At 42.8% G+C, this 22,496-nt stretch overlaps 1 protein-coding gene across 1 annotated transcript in view; it reads left to right on the top strand.

Annotated features, from left to right (window-relative positions):
• The first annotated feature begins 3,678 nt into the window (after window positions 1-3,678).
• The window catches only part of LOC124595860 (suppressor of lurcher protein 1-like), a 660,754-nt gene continuing 641,936 nt past the window's right edge, over window positions 3,679-22,496 (top strand). Inside the window, exon 1 of the mRNA XM_047134767.1 lies at window positions 3,679-3,728. The gene's annotated coding sequence lies outside the window, so the exon portion shown is untranslated. The remainder of the gene's footprint in view (window positions 3,729-22,496) is intronic.

Genomic DNA, 22,496 nt, shown 5'->3' with positions numbered 1-22,496 from the left:
TCGTCTTATCAGCTACAGCAGGATACCACAAATTTCATGAGAAATTTTTCACCTTTTCCTTAAAATTTAGTGGAATTAAAAAGTACTGGTTGAAAAGAAGGAATCAGTCATAAACCAAACTGCCCGACCGACTGAAAACGTCTGTCCTCTTGGGCACTATTTGCATGGGGCTATTTGCATGGGGCCCTTGAAATCCTCCATGGCATAGGCTATGGCCATCCTGAACCCATCCATTCCTTATTCTCATGACAGCAGCGATCAGCGTGAGGACAAATAAACTGCAACCGTACAGCCCACTAAGCTACCTACGTCGGATTTCAGTGCGTGCTGATAGGCCTTTCTTCCTTTTACACGACGCATATAAGGATGTTCCAACAAGCAACCAACTTCCAACCGCGATCTGAGTGATAAACGCACTACGGTACCTTTATACTCATGGCGTTGTGACTGTCGGCACCTCTGCTTCCTGCAGTTGCTCTGCGGCCCTATTCTTAGCATGGCAATAAATGTGGTAAACTTCATTCGAATTTGACGTTTTTGTGGTGCCATCTACATGAAGTTGATTTTTTTACTTACTGACAGTGTATTATTGCCGTCAAAAAAGACGTACACTGACGGAAAAAATCGCAACAACAAAAAAATATTAATGTGCAGTAATGAAATTTTCGGAACTTCTTCGTTTAGCCAAAGTATTTAAGTGAGTAACATTGCAGGGTCACTGGCTAATGTAAGCGCAAGATAAACCGCTGCAACTATGAAATTCTGTTACATTAATAAGCGACGTAACCGCCAGAATGTTGAAATCAGGTACGTAAACGTGCATGAATTGTGTTGTACAGGCACTGGATGTCACTTTGTGGGATGGAGCTCCATGCCTGTTGGTCTTGGTCGGTCAATCCACGGACGGTTAATGCTGGTTGAGGATGACGTCCGACAATGCCCCAAACGTGCTCGATTGGAGACATATCTGGTGATCGAGCAGGCCAAGATAACATACCGACACTCTGTCGAGTATACTACACAACAGTAGTATGAGGGCAAGCATTGTCCTGTAGGAAAACATCCCCTGAAATGGTCTCCCGAATGGAAGCACGATAGGTCAAATCACCAGACTGACGTACAAATTTCCAGTGAGGGTGCGTGGTATGAACACGAGAGTGCTCTTGCTGTCATACGAAATCGCTCCCCAGTCCAGAACTCGGTGTAGGTCCAGTGCGTTTAGCACACGGATAGGTAGGTTGCAGGCTCTCAAATGGCCTTCTTCTAACCGAAAGAGGGCCATCACTGGCAGCGAGGCAGAACCAGCTTTCTTCAAGAGACAACAGATCTTCATCCTCTTCTCCAATGAGCTCTCGCTTGACACAGTTGAGGTCACAATTTTGGGTGGTTGAGGTTCAGTGGAATTCGAGCTACACGGAGTCTGTCTCGGAGCTGTCCTTGAAGAAGCCGATTTGTAACCGTTCGTTGTGTCATTCTGGAGCTAACTCTTTTAAAATGGCTGCTGCAGATGTAGTTCGATGTGCAGTGTCATATGCCGAACACGTTGGTCTTCCTTGTCGGTAGTGCCTCGTGGCCCCGTTCTTCTTGCAACCGTACATTCTCGTGATCTCGGCTACCAGAAATCGTGTACAGTGGCTACATACCTGCCAAGTTTTCCTACAGTATCGGAGAAATAGCACGAAGCTCGTCGGAGCCCTATTGCACGACCCCATTAAAGCTCATTGAGGACTTGATATCGTCGTGTATGTCACCTACACGCCATTCTTGACTAATATCAACTCACCACGTCCGGTCTCAAAGGTAACCAACACTCACGAATGTTACAGCGTGGATTTTGATGTGCATCCTCACAGTGGCCCTTCGATCGCCATTCACGCGACTGGCGTGAAATTTGACTTGACTCATCGTTATTATTTATTTAGCTTATGGCATGACACTACATTGGAAACAGCATAAAAGAGTATAGACATTGTTAAAATATAGGATAAAAACATAATAAAATAGTGTAAACTAAACACTAGCACATAACAATAAATGTATATCTACACTACAAAACAATAAGATTGCTTAAAGTTCAGATTCCAATATTTTCAGCAATCACTATTCCACACTCCGATTCTGCAGCCAGTAAACAACTTCTGGTGTTGCCCTCAGGAAGTGGATGGATGGTTTGTTCTCTCTCACCACAATCGCACCCAGAGTCAGGGCTCAAGTTTCATCTGTACCTCGAGGATCTGCATCGGCCGTGACCTGTCCGTATTGTGTTCAGTGTTACCCACGTTGGCCTTGGGAGGTGGAAGCCCGCTGGATGGTTGGGTGTCTCAGATATAGTATGCCATCTCGGATTGGCTCTGTTTCTCCAGTGCGTTTGCCAGATTTCAACGCCATTGTAGTTTTGGCTCAGAAGTTGCTGTGAAGTCTTTGTAGGTAGGCTGTTTAGGTTTTTATGTTGGTAACGCCACGTAGCGCTCTGTATGAAAATCACTGACTGTGCTATGTGCAGTCTGTGGCTGGTTGGCATTGTTGGAATATTCACTATTATACTGTTGGGCAGTTGGATGGGGACAGCGCGTAACGTTGTGCAGTTGGAGGTGAGCTGCCAGCAGTGGTGGATGTGGCGAGAGAGATGGCAGAGTTTTGAGAGCGGACGATCTGGACGTGTGTCCGTCAGAAAAAGGAAATTTGTAATACTTGATGTCATCAACTGATATATATATATATATATATATAGGGTGTTTCAAAAATGACCGGTATATTTGAAACGGCAATAAAAACTAAACGAGCAGCGATGGAAATACACCGTTTGTTGCAATATGCTTGAGACAACAGTACATTTTCAGGCGGACAAACTTTCGAAATTACAGTAGTTACAATTTTCAACAACAGATGGCGCCCTGCCGATTCCCGTAAGAGTTCAGGCACCGTGTGTGCATTCGCACAGAAGAAAAAGATGGTCAAGTGGCCGGTGAGCCTTAACTATGTATATACTAAGATGGTATCTGTTCTTTCAGACATGTCTGAAAGAACAGTTACCATCTTAGTATAACTATAGATTTTGCCTTCATAACCTCTAGTCGATGTTTGCTTTGATTGATGTACGGCTTTGCACCTAAGTGCTTATCTCTGCCAAAGTTAAGTAATAATTTACGTATTCATATTCTTCCTATATTAAAGGTGCTTTAAATTTACACGCAGTTCCGAAGTACTTCACCTTTTCCTGCTCCTACTCGCGTCCTTCACTCTCGGCCTATTTTAGAGAAGCAGTTCACAGAAGCAGATCCACTCGCCGCCTATCCAGGCTGGATACAAAATTTTTAGTCATTATAAATTGACAAATTATGTCATAGACAAACAGAAAGGGGAGCTGAGCGACAGATTTTTCTCGTCAGCTTAAGTTCGAATTGCTTTTGGGCAGTTAAAGCGCCATTGCAATAGTATTCGCGATCGTCCATGGTCACTCAGATGAGTAAAATGACAGCAGTCGCGTGCGAATGCATTTTATCCGTGCCCCAGTCTGGAAGTAGGTAAGCCGCAGAGTGAAGGCGCCGCGGGTTGAGGCTGCTGTGAGGGAAGTAAGGCAGGGACAGCGCGAATGACATGGGCTGCGGCCGGCGCATGCGCCGTGCACGCAGCGGAGCTCCTCGGCGCGCCGAGGCGGCCGGACGGCAGTAGCCGCCGCGTAGCGCACCTGTGAGTGCGCTCTGCCGACCCTGCGCGCACTACGCGCGGTGAGTACGCGATCGCACGCCGCGCGCGCCACTCTCCTTCATCCACTGACACCTCCCGCACAGAATTTATACACCGTACTCCATCCATTCGAAACCGTGTACGGAAGCTGAGGTTTGCTGTCTTCTCTACGATCTCTGTCACCGACAATGAAGCTTGTTTACTTTTGCATTTCTTCTCTCTACTACCTCATGAAGACTATGCTTAGCTTAGAAAAAGGTAATCACAATGACCGGTGGTGTATAATAATTTTTCGTTATTTGTATGAGGCCAATGTGCTCGTTCACGCAAAATAACTCTCAAGAAACATACAAATTTTTCTTATTTTAAATTCTGTCTGTGGTACCATTTGTGGATAAAACAGTATATATATAAAAATCATTCATTACACCGTACGACACTCGAGTTCGTCCACCAGCTCCCCGATGCTTTCGCGCCTATTAACAATAACAGTATCATCGCGTTTGCCATAAGGTGTATTACCAAGTGAGATGGAAGAAGTATACATTATGCCCACCACAAAGAAAACCGTTAACCTTTCTTAACTTTTATTAACAACATACTTTCTAAACGATGTATAAGTAGGATTCAAAACCTGACAATACCCTTTAGCATAATCTTAGCAATACCAACTCATTTTCCGTACAGTATACACGGAGGGTACGAGTACTTTACGACAAAAGCAAAAGGAAATTTAAAAAATACAAATTTCTTTAATCGTCGTTGACTTTGTTTTACAGCATACTTGCTAAAGACCTGCAAGGGTGCAATAATGGTCCTGAACCTCAAAATATGAATATGACATTTGTTGTGAAATGTTACTTTCACTGAAAAGTTGGAAACATTTACGGAATCTGGTGTAAGAGACCAATAAAACAATAAATATTTTTCCAACATTTTATAACACAGTCTGCAATACTAGATTAGAATATTTTCAAAAGCATAAAGTAACCAACCTTGCTATTGCGACGCTAAACGAACTTAAGGAGAAACGCGCTGCTCTTCTTTGGATCTGCTCAATTTTATCTTTGAGTCGTATTTCGCAGTGGTCCAAGACTGACAAAGGCATACTCAGGTGCTGTTAGGACGAAGATTTTGTAAGCTAAGCCATTCTTCGGTGGACTGCACTTCCTGTGGATTCTTCCAATGAATCTGAGTCTGTCATCTGCCTTTTCACAATTACTTTTACGTGGTCGTTCAACTTTAAATCTCTCCTTGAGCGTACTCCCACATATTTAGTGGCTGTGACTGATTCCAGTGACTGGTCTTTCCCTCCATTTGCAATGGCATTTCGGCTGTAGTTAGACGTGTTATTTATACATTATCAGTCGACGAAAGGAAAAAATGAAAATCTGTGAAAGGATATTTACTAGAGTTTAGAAATTAGAAAAAATGCAAGATCCTTAGCTTTTTTACCTTTTATCGCCTAGTAATGTACAAATTATGCTTCTTTAATGTTCATTACAGATATATTGATTGCAGCAACGCAAACGCCGCTAAGCGATCGAGATCGTTCGGTCCGCAGAAACCAAAAATTAAGAAAAATCCAGGAAATTTTTTTTGTTTATTAATATGTACTAAACTACAGTTGCAGCACTAGGAATGTGCGTCTAGTGAAACTGAAGTGAAATGATAAACTTTGTCTTGATAAAATGGAGATAACTCTTTAAACATTTTGTTAATTCGTCTTTTTATTCGCTCTTCCGCAGTTCTTCATTTAAAATTGTACACTTTTTTACGATTGCATTAAACTAGCTGCTAGTCTCGCGTATAACCAAAGAAGGATTGATTAACATATATATTTATCATTGTTCCTCTTTTGATGACAAATGGAGCTGAGGCTGTAGCAGTGATAAAGATACCGTAGAAAAATACGTCATGAAAATATCTAAACATTTCTGTAAATCAAGGAAGGAAACAGCGAAGCCCTGTACCAGGGGCGAATGAGACAGCGTTCATTCAGTGAAAACTGCATACAAACATTTTTGTGCATTACACAGACATACAGGAGTAGGCTTCTGCGGCCGTTGTCACTTTTAATAAAACTCTTCAGGCTATGTGACCGCATTGACAGTATGTAAAATTCCCCGACATTTCGGCCGCTGTTGCAAACTCAGCAAAACAGCCTGAGGAAAGCCATTTGTAACAGCCGCCGAAACATCGGACAGTTTTGCTTATTGACAACGCGGTCACATGCCCTGAAGAGTTTTATTGAAGCTGTACAAATGGATATAAATCATTCCGCGGATTTCTTGAACAGTAGCCTTCCAGAGAAAGAGAAAATTGTGAGAAGCAGCCTCCAGGCTTTCATACCTAAATCGAAACAATTACTTTGACTCAACACATCTATTTTGTGTAGAAATTTGTCAGAGTAGCTCACAGTTTTTCGCTCTATTGCGTTACTTATGCAGTGTAGTCAGTCTCTTACTTTCGTCCTTTCTTTTATCTTCTTTAGTTTATGTGCGTACTGTCATGTTCCATGAACAGCTAATTTTTGCTTTCATGCGATAAACATACGCATCACACAGCAGACATTAAAATACTGCAAAGAGCTTCAAGCAACAACGACTCTCTAATGTCAATATTTGCTAATACCATAATTAAATCTTTCGATGTCCGTCATGGATATGTGTCCATGACAGCCGTCGCTGTGGCGACCATATGTATGGGCACTCTGAATTTAGCTTCATTTAATAGGAATGAAAACCCGTTTCGATGTTTACCATCATCCACTTGAATAGTTCATCTCACTTAGTTCTCTGTACATCATTTGGTGAGTATTTGGCTTTTGCGATTAATGATGAGAATGAAATCAGTGGTACTTTGGACGAGAGTAAAGAACGTAATGCTCAAAACGTTGAGTTGCAACTCACCATTGGCACGGCAACAATACAGACTGAGCTTGTTGCGTCAAATCTAGATAAAACCTCTAGCTTTTGTCGAAATTTTCCTTCATTCGTGAGGAACAGCTGACAGCTATTACTTGAAAAAGAATTTGGTGGGTTTCATCGAAACCTCGAGAGTTTTACCCACGTTTGAGACGACAAGTAAACCAAAGATGTTTTACACGCAGATGTCGCAGCGATAAACCTCTATATCAAGAATCCAAAGGCGCTTACAAAAGATTGTAGCTGTGTAAGAAACTTCGGGCGTCATGATATATGAAACTAAGCATCTTAAACACGTAGCGATATATGACTGGTTTCTAAGTAAAGACTTAGTAACGATTCACGTACATCTAAGCGTAAAATGAACCGGCTAGATCATACCGATAGTCTTCTGTACAATACTGGTTGTCTTTCATTAGCTATGAATTAGCAACATAATTACAAGTTATAAAATAAAGTAATTTCAGTTTGAATCTCTTTTCTGCTAAAAGTTGGCAGTCTTATACTACCACACTCAACGTAAATTTCTTTTAAAAGTATAGCGACGTTATTGTAACTTGGAACAAAAGTTAAACTTACAGTCACAAGAAGAAAAGCCTTCCAAACATGAAGCATGGTAAGTTTGTTACGGAGTACTTTTGTTTCTTAGACTGTGTTTAGAAAGATCTTAGTATGGCTCCAGCAGTCCTTAAAAATACAAAGAGACGCCAGTAGCCCCATCGAAGTGTTAGCCTGAAAATTTTCGTACAAAAGTTATTGAAATAATTATTTCGTGACTCGTAGCAATGATCTGTATTTGTTTCCAGGTAATACAAAGTCTCGTGTTCTAAAATATCCACAAGAGATACTTTTAATTAACTGTCCTGTTTATAGTTTGGCAGATGAGTTAAAGTACAGCGAAATATGCAATGAATGAGATAATACTTGTGTGGTAAGTGATCTAAAAAAAAATGGCTCTAAGCACTACTGGGCTTAACATCTGAAGTCATCAGTCCCGTAAACTTAGAGCTAATTGAACCTAACTAACCTAAGGACATCACACAAATCCATGCCCTGGGCAGGATTGGAACCTGCGACCGTAGCAGCAGCGCAGTTCCGGACTGAAGCGCCTAGAGCCGGATGGGCACGACGGCCGGCTAAGGGACTTACAGAATGAGTAGTTCTATGCGCTGCATTCATTCATGAGGCGTTTATTTACTGCCTCGCTTGTCTTTGCCGACTCCAAAACAGTAAGCTCTACGTGTCTTGTAGTTAATCTGCACTATTTTAATCTGTGCTTCTACAACAAAAGAGAATAATGAACTTTCTTTTACGAAGAATATGATGTAGTTGACTATTTCATTGATTACATTCCAGAAGCTAGCCTGAACTATTATGAACTAGGATAGTGATTGTACTGTTAACAGTGGCTATACGACTAACAGGTTTTTTTTTCTCTAAAAGCATGTTGGTTCAATACAGGATTCCAATACACCATATCATTCCCCACTCTTTTGGCTTCAAACCCGTTTTTTAGCATAATCGTCGTTCAATGCGACAGCCTTCCACCATCTTGCTAGAAGGGCATGTATGCCAGCATGGTTCCACTCCACTGGCAGATGTTGGAGCCAACATCTCGCTGCGTCAATAACCTCTCCATCATCCGTGTACTGCTTCCTGCAGAGTGTATCCTTCTTTGGGCAAACAGGTGAAGTCGGAGGTTGCGAGAACCGGGCTGGAAGGTGGCTGGGGAGGAACATCCAGTGACGTTTTGTGAGCGCCTCTGGGGTGCGTAGACTCGTGTGAGACCTTGCCTTGTCGTGGAGAAGGAGGGGTTCGTTTGCGATTTTCTCGCGATAAACACGCTGAAGTTGTTTCTTCTATTTCCTGGGGGGGTTGCACTTCAAAGCTTATCGTTACACCATGAGGGAGGACATCGAACAGAAAAACCCCTTCAGTGTCGCAGAAGACCGTCCTCACGTCTTTATCTGCTGAGGGTGCAGCTTTGAACTTTTTCTTCGGAAGAGAGATGGTGTGGCGCCGCTGCATGGATTACCGTTTTCCGGTTCAAAGTGATGTACCCATTCTTCACCGCCTTTGACGATGGTGTCACAGTCAGCCCGTAACACGCAAGCAATTTTGCACAGATGGTCCGTCGTGGCTATTTCTGGTCTTCTGTTAGGCGGCGAAACACACAGCAGGAACACACCTTCGAAAACCCTAACCAATGGACGAGTGTGTCAGCACTGTCAACGGAGACATCCAGTTGCGCAGCGGGGTGTTGGATTATGATCCGCCGATCACCTCGAATGAGAGTGTCCGCGGGTGTCAATGTTGCAGGAGTCACACATAGGTACGCTCGACTTATGACCGATTTGTGCCACCTTGCTCTGATTATGACACACGCCTCGCCCAACGACTCACCGTGCTTTTGTTCACTACCAGGTGTCCGTAGACATTGTGCAGGCACCTACGAATTTCTGCGATGTTCTGATTTTCTACCAAAGGAAAATGAATGACAGCTCCGTTAAAGACACCATTTTGAAGGCTATGTATAACGCCGCTATCCATCGGAACTTTATAAAACTATAGAGGCTGAAGCGAGGATATTCCAATATGTTCCACAACAAATTTCACGTTTTTCAAATCTAAATTGTCACAGAAAACGATTTTGTTGCATTGGTTATTTAATGCCTGTCGTTGTTTGGAGATAATGTTGTAGGGAGGACAATTTTGCAGCAGAAGAAAATCATTATTTGTATATTATTAATTGGATCTGTTCAACTTCCTGTTTCCTCATTTCACGTTCCTCTCTCACCCATTTTCCCCTTTCCTTTTCTTCAGTCCCTTTTGTGACCCACTTATTTTCTTTCCTACCATTGATACCTTTTATATTGTTTCATATTTTTCACGTCCCATCGTTCGTTCCCACTGGCGACCCAATGGTTATAAGAAACTGGACTCCAGTTCCAGAGAACGACTGTTCAAATACCATGCTTATGATTTCCGTCCTCACCCCAAATTGTTTAACGCAAAAGCAGACATCATGTACCAGAAAATGACTCAGCCAGTTTTCTTCCCTATCTTTTGACTATCCTGGTTAAGCTTCTTCTTCAGGGACTTAGGAGATGCATTTATCTCCTTATTTTGTTACCCTCATTTCCTCTGTATTTATTTCTTTTTTCGTTTCCTCTCACTACTTTCTTCTTGTCACGAACACCTCAAGTAACAGGTTCAGCTGTAGATTTCTAAAACTTTGTTTTCCGCTCTGGTGCCATTTCTTCACGACGTATGTTTTGTCGAAATGGTGTATATTGAGGCTGACATTCCGTGTGGAGTTTCTAGTACCGTTCTGCTGTGGTTCACGACTATGAAAGGGAAAGGAGACGGTGAAACCCGATGCCGGCAGCTAGTCTACTCGTCTAGAATAGTGCCACAGACGCTGCTGGTTTTGAAACCCATATCCGGTTAACGGATCGCCGTGAACTGTGCAACTTGTCCCCACTACGTAAGACTCTGAGGAAGGGGTTGGAATTTAACTCCAGGACATTGCCGCAAAGCCGGATGATCCGATAAATATACCATTCCCGATTTCGCCAGTGACGTCACTAGGACTTGTCAGTGACTTAAACCAGGATTTACGTATTTGAGTTCTCAGACCTGTTGTGGGACCACAGATCAGAAAACCTTTCAATAGTTTATTATTATATGAAAAAAACCACACGGTGAGTAATTTCACCCATTACGAAAAATGGCTCTGAGCACTATGGGACTTAACTTCTAAGGTCATCAGTCCCCTAGAACTTAGAACTACTTAAACCTAACTAACCTAAGGACATTACACACATCCATGCCCGAGGCAGGATTCGAAGCTGCGACCGTAGCGGTCGCGCGGTTCAAGACTGTAGCGCCTAGAACCGCTCGGCCACTCTGGCCGGCTCACCCATTACACATTGTTCTCAACGACAACGACGAAAGTGAAACAGATTTAATCAATAAAATATAAAATAATGTAGACTCGAAAGCTTAATTTACGTTATTCTCTTTTAATGTTTTATAATACATATGCTGTAAACGGTTGTTGCTCAGTCATATACTGGAATTCTGTAGTCAAATTTAAAGAAATGACGACACGTGGCGTTCTCACAGTGTGATAGCTGTCACTTGTCAGTGAAGTGTCACTACTCATAAACGTAATGTTTTTTTTTGTTTGTGGTTTTAGGGCGCAAAACTTCTATGGTCATTAGCGCCCAATAAACGTAATGTGTGGGATGTACTCCGATACCACAGCTGTTTCATAAAAGGATTGATACAGAAACATGATTATAGTCAAGGAAATTTAGTCGAAGGCTAATTACCGACTAGAAGATCATTTGTGGAAATAATGAAGCAACTATGAACATAGTAATGAAATTATCATCGTCTTTAACAGAATTCTCATGTTTCAGCAGTAATGGAAGTGAAACCATCCTTGTCGGAAGTCATGGGCCAGTGAATAATATATTTTTCGTAACGCATTTCAGTGCTATTCCATTGCAATGATCCGTTAAATAAGATCAAAGAAAATATATGGTTCGTTTAAAGAAAAAGATGCAAATATTTGTTTCATAACGCAGCTTAATGAACAATTATGAGCCGTACAACAATAACCGCACCTTTTTGCGGGCCACCGGTTACCGAAAACATAATTAACCAAAACATAATTTCAATCATTATCAACCAATCAGGAAAAACTCAACGAGTCGGAATTGGATTTATATAATTTCCAAAAGTCATTATTATTAAAGTTTCCTTTACAACACCACTGAGTCTATCGTTTCAAGTTGTTGCCTTGTTGCCAACAGAATTCCGTTTCAAGCTCTTCTACTGACGTTTGTTTAATTTCTTACCTGACATTTCGCCAACACGAATGGCAAGCATTGTCAGAGATTCAGCCTCCCCAATCAACGAAGGGTGAATCTTTGACAATGCTGGGCATTCGTAAAGGGAAACGTCACGAACGAAAGCATTCTTCGTTTTAACAGCGCATCAGTTCTGAGTCAGTATATAAGGCACCACTCTCCTAGGAAGCTAAGCAGTTCAGCTTATGTCACTGTGTCTTTTCAGCGCAACAATGAGTCTATAGTCTCTGTCTGTTGAAAGTATTCTAGTATTAACTTCTACTGCTTCATTATTAACAGAATCCCTGTATGCAGAAGCATGATACCAATTTTTAATGTGATCAGAAATTATTCTATGATATCTGTAAGTCTGCAATGAAGAACTACTAATTTCTCTTGTTTTCGATTTTTTTTAAAATGTTTCTTTGGTTTTCTGCACATCAGCCGGTAATGGTACGACTGCTCGGTCTAATGTAATTGTTATGGCGCTCACAAGGAATCTGTACGTCGCGAACCCAGAGAATGAGACTGTCTTCAACGGCGCACACAATCTGTGTCCTCTGAAGTGGTCTGAAAATAGGTGTGACGTCGTTTCTCCTAGGGTCCTACCTTTAGCAACGCAGGAGGGAAGAAGTACAATAGGTATATCAAGTGCTTGATCATCATGTACGCATAGTTAGTTTCTTATGGAGCCCTAGCACGGCATTTTGAAAGGGTACTCCAAGACATTAATCTCGGAAATATTGTGGACTTCGTAAAAAAAAGTTTTGGTTTTGTATGTTAATGTACGTAAAAATAGTTCTATTATGAACTGAATGGAGAAAGCTATGTACGCTGAGGCACTACTCAGAGTGCGTTGGATTGCAATGCGCTCCACAACGTGTATAAACAATAATACCCCTACCTCCTTACTGGAACGCTGAATATACACACATTAAAAAAAGTTTTGCATCACCCCGGTTCTCAGAACTCCTGAAGACAGAAGTTGACTGTGGATAGCGTATCACAAACAGAGTCCCTTTGACGGTTCACAGATGTCACTAAACCCGCCCAAAGATGTAAACAACCACGTCTATTAAAAGGAGGGGGTCAGACAGCCTATCAGTCCCAGGTATTCCACCGGAAAGGAGGTACACGGCTCGTGTTGTCCGTAGTTCGACCATGCGTAGACGGTCAGTACCGCGGTTCGATCGCGTCCGCATTGTTACTTTGTGTCAGGAAGGGCTCTCAACAAGGGAGGTGTCCAGGCGTCTCAGAGTGAACCAAAGCGATGTGCTTCGGATATGGAGGAGATGCAGAGAGACAGGAGCTGTCGATGGCCGTCAAGGGCTACTACTGCAGCGGATAACCGCTACCTACGGATAATGGCTCGGGGGAACACTGACAGCAACGTCACCAAGTTGAATAATGCTTTTCGTGCAGCCACAGCACGTCGTGTTACGATTCAAACTGTGCGCAATGGGCTATTTGATGCGCAACTTCACTACCGACGTCCACGGCGAGGTCCATCTTTGCAACCACGACAGCATGCAGCGCTATACAGATGGCCCCAACAACATGCCGACTGGACCGCTCAGAATCGGTATCATGTTCTCTTCACCGATGGGTGTCACATATGACTTCAACCGGACAATCGTCGGAGACGTGTTTGGAGGCAATCCGATCAGGCTGAACTCCTTAGATACACGGTCCAGAGAGTGCAGCAAGGTGGAGGTTTCCTGCTGTTTTGGGGTGGCATTATGTAAGGCCGAAGTACGCCGCTGGTGGTCATGGAGTGTTCCGTAACGGCTGTACGATACGTGAATGACATCCTCCGACCGACAGTGCAACCATATCGGCAGCATATTCCCGAGGCATTCACCTTCAGGGACGACAATTCGTGCTCCCATCGTGCACATCTTATGAATGACTTCCTTCAGGATAACGACATGGTTCGGCTAGAGTCAGCATGTTCTTCAGCCATGAACCATATCGAACATGCTTGGAGTAGATTGTGATGGGCTGTTTATGGACGTCGTGACCCACCAAACACTCTGAGGGATCTACGGCGAATCGCCGTTGAGGAGTGGGACGATCAGGACCAACAGTGCCTTGATGAACTTGTGGATAGTATGCCACTACGAATACAGGCATGTGTCAATGCAAGAGGACCCGCTACTGGGTATGAGGGATACTGGTAAGTACAACAATCTGGACCTCCACCTCTGAATATCTCGCTGTATGGTGGTGCAACATGCATTGTGTGGTTTTCATGAGCAATAAAAAGGGGGGAATTGATGTTTATGTTGATCTCTGATCAAATTTTCTGTACAGGTTCCGGAACTCTTGGAACCGAGGTGACGCCAAACATTTTTTTATGGGTGTAACTAAGTGAACGCAATACGTGTTATGCACACAGTTGAAAGCTCTGTATCTGTGATAAAAGCTGCATGATACATTAAAAAAATGATGTGTAAAAATTTATCAGTTACCAGTTTCAGTATTTCTTCTTACAAGTTAGAACGTTTTTTCTCGGAACAGACTCGTGGACATACAAAACTTTGTAGACAGTGATCTTCCATATCTTCCAGTAGCACGAATCCTGATTCACTTTATGAATCAAACTTAAAATCTGAACTGGTTCCAGAGGGCTCATGTACGCCCCCTGCTCTTTTTTTTAATAATTCGAACGATTTTCATACTAGCCGACCCGGATTTTCATGTAACCATAAACAGCTGAGCGTTTCTCTTATGTCACAACGTCCGGTAAGCTTGATGTCCTGCGTGAGTCGTTTCTGAATGCGTGTTAAAGACTGATACTTGACTTTCATATGACATCACTCAGTCGACTTGCGTTTAAATTACTGTATTTATTTCTTCATGCAACTTCCATTTGTCCTCATGAGATTGGGCGGAATTTGTTACAATTCTTTCCACCCAATGAAAATTGGTGAATTAAGGATGTAAGGAGAGATGAGACTAGCGCACATAAGGTGGATAATACTAGGACTGCTGTGCTTCAGTCTCTATTTTCGAACGTGCAGAACCGATAAGAGATGATACCGATCCACCATAATACACAAACAGGTCAGAACACTCTCGCAGAACCAGCGGAAAAGGCATGCCAAATTTAGAAGGACGCAAAATCTCCAAGAATTACGAAGTTCTATAGAAGCTGTAAGTTTAAATATATCTTCAGATCTTCAGTGCGAGATGTTTTAACAGTTTCTACAACGAAACTCTGTGTCGAAATCTGGCACAAAACGCCAAGAGAGTCTGGTCTTATTTAAATACACCAGCAGCAAGACGTGGACAATGCCTTCACTGCGTGACAATAATGGTAATGTTATTGATCACAGTGCCACTATAGCAGAGTTACTAAAAACGGATTGCCTAAAGACGAAGAAATGTTCCGTAATTCGAATCGAGGACAACAGCGACCAAGAGCAACTTAAAAGCAGACCTTGTCAGAATATGAAACAGCTTAAATCACTTAATAAAGACTAGATGTCTCGTGCAAATTGTATATCAGATAGGTTCTTTTCAGAGTATGCTGCTACAATAGCTCCATAATTAGCAATCACACACAACCACCAGCTCGTCGAATGAATCGTATCTAAGGCCTGGATAGTTGTTCATGTCACATCAGTATCGAATAATGGAAATATAATCCACTGAATCACAGACTCATATCACTAACTTCGATTTGAAGCAGGATTTTTGAACATATACCTCGAAGAAATTATTTACAAATAAGCGAAACGGATTCAGAAGATTTCATTCTTGTGAAACACAACTAGGTATTTTTGCTCACGTAGTAATGGGTGCTGTCGACAAGGGATATCAAACTGATTACAAACTTTTAGATTTCCGGAGGACTTTTGAATACTGTTACTCACAAGTGACTTATAATCAAATATCATGCTTAGAAAGTACCATCTCAGTTGTGCGACTGGATCTGTGATTTCCTGTCAAAGAGATCACAGTTCGCAGCAATTGACGGCAAGTCGTCGAGTAAAACAGGAGTAATTTTTGGCGTTCCCCAGGGAAGTGTTATACGCACTCTGTTGACACTAAGCTGCAGAAACGACTAAGGAGACAACCGGGGCAGCCTTTTGAGGTTACAGCAGATGATGCTCTCATATACCGTCTAGTAAAATCATCGAAAGATCAAAACCAATTGAAAAATGATTTAGACAAGATATCTGTACGGCGCGAAAAGTGGCAATTGACTTAGTATTCAAACATGTGAACTCATCCACATGAGTACTAAAAGCAATCCGCTAAATTTCGGTTACGCGATACATCCCATAATTCGAAAAGCTGGGAATTCAGCAAAAGACTTAAGGATTACAATTACGAATGACGAAGAACTGAGACGTTCAAGGACACAATGTTGTGGAGGAATCAAAGAAAATACTGCTATTTATTGTCAGATCAAACAGAAAATGCAACAGAGGTACTAAAGAGACTGCTACAACATGCTTGTCCATCTCCTGTGGGGTATTGCTGCGCATCAGATGGGATTGACGGAGAATAGCTCGAGTTATACAGGGTGATTCAAAAAGAATACCACAACTTTAGGAATTTAAAACTCTGCAACGACAAAAGGCAGAGCTAAGCACTATCTTTCGGCGAATTAAGGGAGCTATAAAGTTTCATTTAGTTGTACATTTGTTCGCTTGAGTCGCTGTTGACTAGGCGTCAGCGTCAGTTGATGCTAAGATGGCGACCGCTCAACAGAAAGCTTTTTGTGTTATTGAGTACGGCAGAAGTGAATCGACGACAGTTGTTCAGCGTGCACTGAGAATCCGCGGGAAACAACTCAGTATGAACGTGACTCGCCTAAGGTGAACGTTTTCTGTGCCATTTCAGCCAATAAAGTTTTTGGTCCCTTTTTCTTCGAAGGTGCTACTGTAACTGGACTACAGTATCTGGAGATGTTAGAGAATTGGCTGTTCCCTCAGCTCGAACAAGAAGCACAACAATTCATATTTCAGCAGGATGAAGTGCCACCACATTGGCACTCATCTGTCCGTAACTACCTGAACGTCAACTACCCGAAGCGATGGATCGGCCGCCAGGCAGCCCGTGACAGAGCACTTCATCACTGGCCTCCAAGAAGCCCTGATCTTACCCCCCGCGATTTTTTCTTATGGGGGTGTGTTAAGGATATGGTGTTTCGGCCACCTCTCCCAGCCACCATAGATGATTTGAAACGAGAAATAACAGCAGCTATCCAAACTGTTACGCCTGATATGCTACAGAGAGTGTGGAACGAATTAGAGTATCGGGTTGATATTGCTTGAGTGTCTGGAGGGGGCCATATTGAACATCTCTGAACTTGTTTTTGAGTGAAAAAAAAAACCTTTTTAAATACTCTTTGTAATGATGTATAACAGAAGGTTATATTATGTTTCTTTCATTAAATACACATTTTTAAAGTTGTGGTATTCTTTTTGAATCACCCTGTATATTCACGAAATATGGGAGTGAGTGTCTTGGATATGATACGCGGCCTCGGGTGGCTGTCGTTAAAACGACGATGGCAGCATCTTGACATGAAATTTCAGTCACCAACTTTTCCCTCAGAATGCGAAAATGTTTTGGTGGAGCCCACTTACGTATAGAGAAATGACCATCGTAATAAAATAAAAGAAACAGAGCTGTCAATGAAAATTTGTTCGTTTCTCCTGTGCACTGTTAGAGGGTGGAACGACGGAGAAATAACTTGAAGATGACTCGATGAACAACTTCGTTGTGAATTGCACACTATAACAGGCAATTCTTTGTCCAAACCGTTGCTTTCATGGTACTACAAAAGTCAACTCACTGCGAATAATGTAATCGGGCATAAAATGAAAAAATGGAGGTAAATCGGAACATTCATTCCTAGGATGATTTCTTACCCAAATTTGGAGCAATACATGCAAGCATATCTCCTAGGGATTTACAGGCTGATTGCTGTGTTATTTCTGATAACGAGAGTGTGCTTCGAAAAGTCCTAGACCACTGATGTCTAGGAATGACAAATTAGAATCTATCGACGATATTGCTTTTATTTCTTGATGACATGACGTGACTATTTCTGTTTCCGATTTTTAGATCGGGAGGTATTCTAAGTGACAGTTTCTCGGCCACCATTGACCAGACGTTTTCAGTTGGTGAGAGATCTGGAGAATGTGCTGGCCAGGACAGCAGTCGAACATTTACTGTATCCAGAAAGGCCCGTACCGGACCTGCAACATGCGGTCATGCATTATCCTGCTGAAATGTCGAGTTTCACAGGTATCGAATGAAAGGTAGAGCCACGGGTCGTGACACATCTGAAATGTAACGTCCACTGTTCAAAGTGCCGTCAATGCGAACAAGTGGTGACCCCATACCATCACGCCAGGTGATACGCCAGTATAGCGATGACGAATACACGCTTCCAATGTGCGTTCACCGCGATGTCGCCAAACTCGGATGCGACAATTATGATGCAGTAAACAGAACCTGGATTCATCTGAAAAAAATGTTTTGCCATTCGTGCACCCAGGTTCGTCGTTCAGTACACCATCGCAGGCGCTCCTGTCTGTGATGCAGCATCAAGGGTAACCGCAGCCGTAGTCCCCGAGCTGCAAACGTCGTCGAACTGTTGGTGCAGATGGTTGTTGTCTTGCAAACGTCCCCATCTGTTGACTCAGGGACCGAGACGTGGCTGCACGTTACGTTACAGTCATGCGGATAAGATGCCTGTCATCTCGACCGCTAGTGATACGAGGCCGTTGGGATCCAGGACGGCGTTCCGTATTACCCTCCTCAACCCACCGATCCCATATTCTGCTAACAGTCATTGGATCTCGACCAACGCGAGCAGCAATGTCGTGATATCATAAACCGCAATCGCGATAGGCTACAATCCGACCTTTATAAAAGTCGGAAACGTGATGATACGCATTTCTCCTCCTTATACGAGGCAACACAACAACGTTTCACCAGGCAACGCCGGTCAACTGCTGTTTGTGTATGAGAAATCGGTTGGAAACTTTCCTCATGTCAGGACGCCAATCTTGTGTGAATGCTCTGAAAAGCTAATCACTTGCATATCACAGCATCTACTTCCTGTCGGTTAAATGTCGCGTCTGTAGCACGTCATCCGCGTGGTGTAGCAATTTTAATGGTCAGTAGTGTATATTTGTGTGATTGTGGATTTATACATCACAACAGATCGTCACCTTGGTATCGGTGAATGATGTAACACCACGCTGTACCAAGTCGAACTGCGCTTGAACGACATATACAGTTAGGTGATTCCACGCTCCTTCAACTTTTACCGGTGTGTGGCGAGACGTGGAGTGCCTCTCTCTGAGGTGTCCACGACCAGGTTTCCACTGGGCACGAGCTCTTGCTGACCAGTGCACGGTAGAAAGGCCGAACTGGGTGAGAATAGCACGAGCAATGTACAGTCCTTCCTTTTCATTTAATGAGACAACGCCATGGAGACTTCGAAGATACGTCATAGTTACCATCATTCACACGTCAGAGATAATGGATGTTGTCCACATTACCGACCATGAGAAGGATAAATGTTTTGTTCACAATGGTAACTCCTACAATCTCGCCATGTGCTGAGACTGAATGTTCTTGAAATATAGCAAGGTAACAGTCTTTCTCAGCAGAGTCTCCTTAAGTGGATTAGCACATAATGATGCTCTACGTGATATCATAACTCGTCTGAAAAGACGGCGAGGTACTACTCATGTTTGCAGTGCTGTCGTTGGGCCAATCACTTTCGCTTGTCTCAATTGCCGCTTCGGAAACAGCAGCTATGATCACCATGAACAATAGGATGATATTCCAGAAATAGCCGCACTGTCTGTGTGGTTTCGCTTTATATATGCTGTCTGCTCTGTCTTGACGTGACCGAGAGTACAAACATCTTATTTTATCGAAAATGGTTCAAATGGCTCTGAGCACTATGGGACTTAACATCTGTGGTCATCAGTCCCCTAGAACTTAGAACTACTTAAACCTAACTAACCTAAGGACATCACACACATCCATGCCCGAGACAGGATTCGAACCTGCGACCGTAGCGGTCACGCGGTTCCAGACTGAAGCGCCTAGAACCGCACGGCCACAACGGCCGGCTTATTTTATCCCGTGGCAATTCAAATACATGTACAAAGGTCTTAATGACGTTGGGCGTATTTGGGCATTGAAATGAATCAATAGTGACACGTGAAAATTTTTGGAGCACCTGGACTAGCACCCGGATTTTCCACTTGACGCCAGAGGACCCCCAACGGCGTCGGCCACCCGAGCACAGCCTTATCGACACATGTATGGTGTAACGAATATAACTGCAGTTATTGTTGTATGTTGGACCTTAATATGTACACACATTAGTGTGTCAGTTGTTTACTTTTCGTGTGGAATAGTCTTCCCGCAATCACGTCGCATAATTTATTGCCTGATGTTTTCTGCATAGTCGTAACAGCACTACTAAGTCAACTATGGCTGTCAGTATAGAAACCCATTTTTCAGCTGCACATTCACACTTCACAACCTGACCTGCGGCATAGGGGAAAAAGTTATCTGCTTCCTCTTGCCACATGTACTTAGAGGTACTAACCAACTTAAGAACGGTAACCCTGAAGTCCTGATATCTATAGTTATTAGTCTTCATTTCAATGAAGCACTGAAGTAATATTTTCAATACACTGTCCTCAGATGCCAATGAAAATATCGGCACTCGTACCCATTACACCCTGTATCAGAACCAGGAACTGCGAGTAAAGGGTTCAAGCGGTGCTGACGCTACATCAGTAGTGAGCACCAGGCTGGGAATCTGGCTCGAATGAGAATCGTGAAACGGAAAACCCGGATTCGAGTACCAGTTCGACACAGATTACATCTGTTACCATTTAACATGTCATGAATCAAACATTATTAAAACAACATAATTAAAACCTTTGAACAAAGGTTCTTATCTTGCTGCGCATAAGCCACTTCCTTAATCAAGTTTCTTAATCTGATCTACTGTCCTGTAAGGCTGAATGAACTACGTGTCTATCCTCTTGGGCGCTAGCTGTGTCGGCCACTTGTCCTGCATGATGGCTGAGTGGAGCCCTCCTGCCCCATTGATTGTGTATTCGCGTCCTGGGATTCATATCAACAAGAGAAGCAGCGGTGCAGAGTGAGCTCTCATAATCTCGATCCTGTCGAGGTCAAAGTTCGACACTTGCTGTTACACGTTTCTCGTTTTTGCATGAGGCATAGCACAATCTTCTCACAAATGACATTAAAATTTTATTTCCGAATGAGAAAACTACTCGTAATCTATCTATACACTGTGAACAAAAAATGCCGCGCTTGGCGGTCATCATGCGACTTCTAATCACAATTCAAGACAGAATTCTGTCTAGCAAAACCTAGTCCCGCCATTAGGCTTAATAGAAATGCGATTAAAAGTGAGGTTCTGGCAACGCTGTGACTGCGTGCAGCGTGGCCAAAAACAGGTAGGATGAACTCTGCGATGTGCTTGCGCTGTCCTGTTAGCTCAATGAAACAAGGCAATGCCGTGTGGAGCGCACACAGAGACTCGCTGATGTTCGAGTCCCATTCGCACCAAAAAGTTTTTCTGTTAAAGCATCAAATTATATTCAGTCTACGCCTCCACAGTGCAGTACCTTGCGTATTTATTTCTGATCATGTTATCTTCGTTTAAATATTAAGACAGAACGTGATCTTCTCACAGATGTAAACGACCACTTTCTTTCGTCCATGAAACAAATAAAGCTAAAAGAAAATAATATTGGATACAGTAAAAACGTCTGTATCGAATGAGGTACAAAAAATACAATAGGGAGGTTGCACTAGATTGAACATTACGCTACACCCAGTAATTCCATTATGTACAATTGACTTACAGGATTATCTTCACATGCACGAGAAACGTTCACTTTACAGGAGACGTTTAAAGCGATTACTTTGCATCTGCAAACGCATCGCCAGTCAGTGTATCGTACTTTGTCCTATGCAGTACACTTCCATCCACGATTACCGAATCGGCATGCACGCGAATTATTAGGTCGCGTCCATCCATGGGTAGAGTACTAGAGATTTGTTCCTTTAAATTTATTTCCCCACAAATGAAAAAACAGGTCCCGGAAATGAGGATGTCAGAACACTGAATCTCCACTGCCACTAAATTTCGCTGCAAACGCTTTATTTCAATAGTTATGCACGTTCATTCCAAAGTGTGGCATCATGCTGAAGCCATACCTGTCTAAAAACACCAAGTGTAACGTATGATAATGCGTGGGGCAAAGTGTTGCAAGGAAAGTTACGATACAAGGGCGAATCCAACTTATCCAGGAATAGGTAAGTGGTCAACAGCACTCCTTCCACCATTCAGTCCCACAGCATTATGCCAAAAGTTTGCCTGAAAAGCCACGTTCTCGGTTGACATGTGGGTTATGTTCCTACTAATAATGGCTGTTGTGGACGTTGAAAATCCCTTCACGAATGGAGATAGATGCGTCAGTCCCTATCACGCTATTTATAAAGTGTCCGATACCTTCCATCTTCCAGTTGGTGTAAATGCGATTCACGAAATCGTAATCATCAAACACCGTCTTCTTGTGTTCTATCTAATGATGTGGAAGCAGTTCTTCATCGTGTAACACTACAACAACAAGTCTTCGAGATATTTATAACTACCCTGCAATACCAGGTGTTGAATGGTTTCAAGAATAACATATTCTTTTGTCGAGTACGTTTAGTTCTAGGACAACTTCAGTCCATTACATATTGGTTGCAGAAGAAGTTGCTCCAGGTGACGGTAAACATACTTATCACGATGGTACCTTGAGAATACCGTGCAGCATACGCATGAGGAGAAGCAGCATCTTGGTTAACGGATAAGCCCAGCACGAAAAGCATATGGACATAGTCATCGTTTGTGCACACCATCGGGAAGCCGCCTTGCATGTCCTTGACAGGACAAAATATGATCGTGCAATTGTCCATTGCGTGGTAGGTAGAGACATGCATG

The sequence above is a fragment of the Schistocerca americana genome, chromosome 2 (assembly GCF_021461395.2).
Source record: "Schistocerca americana isolate TAMUIC-IGC-003095 chromosome 2, iqSchAmer2.1, whole genome shotgun sequence".
In the NCBI taxonomy this organism is placed as follows: domain Eukaryota; kingdom Metazoa; phylum Arthropoda; class Insecta; order Orthoptera; family Acrididae; genus Schistocerca; species Schistocerca americana.
This window is presented reverse-complemented; position numbering and strand designations above follow the sequence as displayed.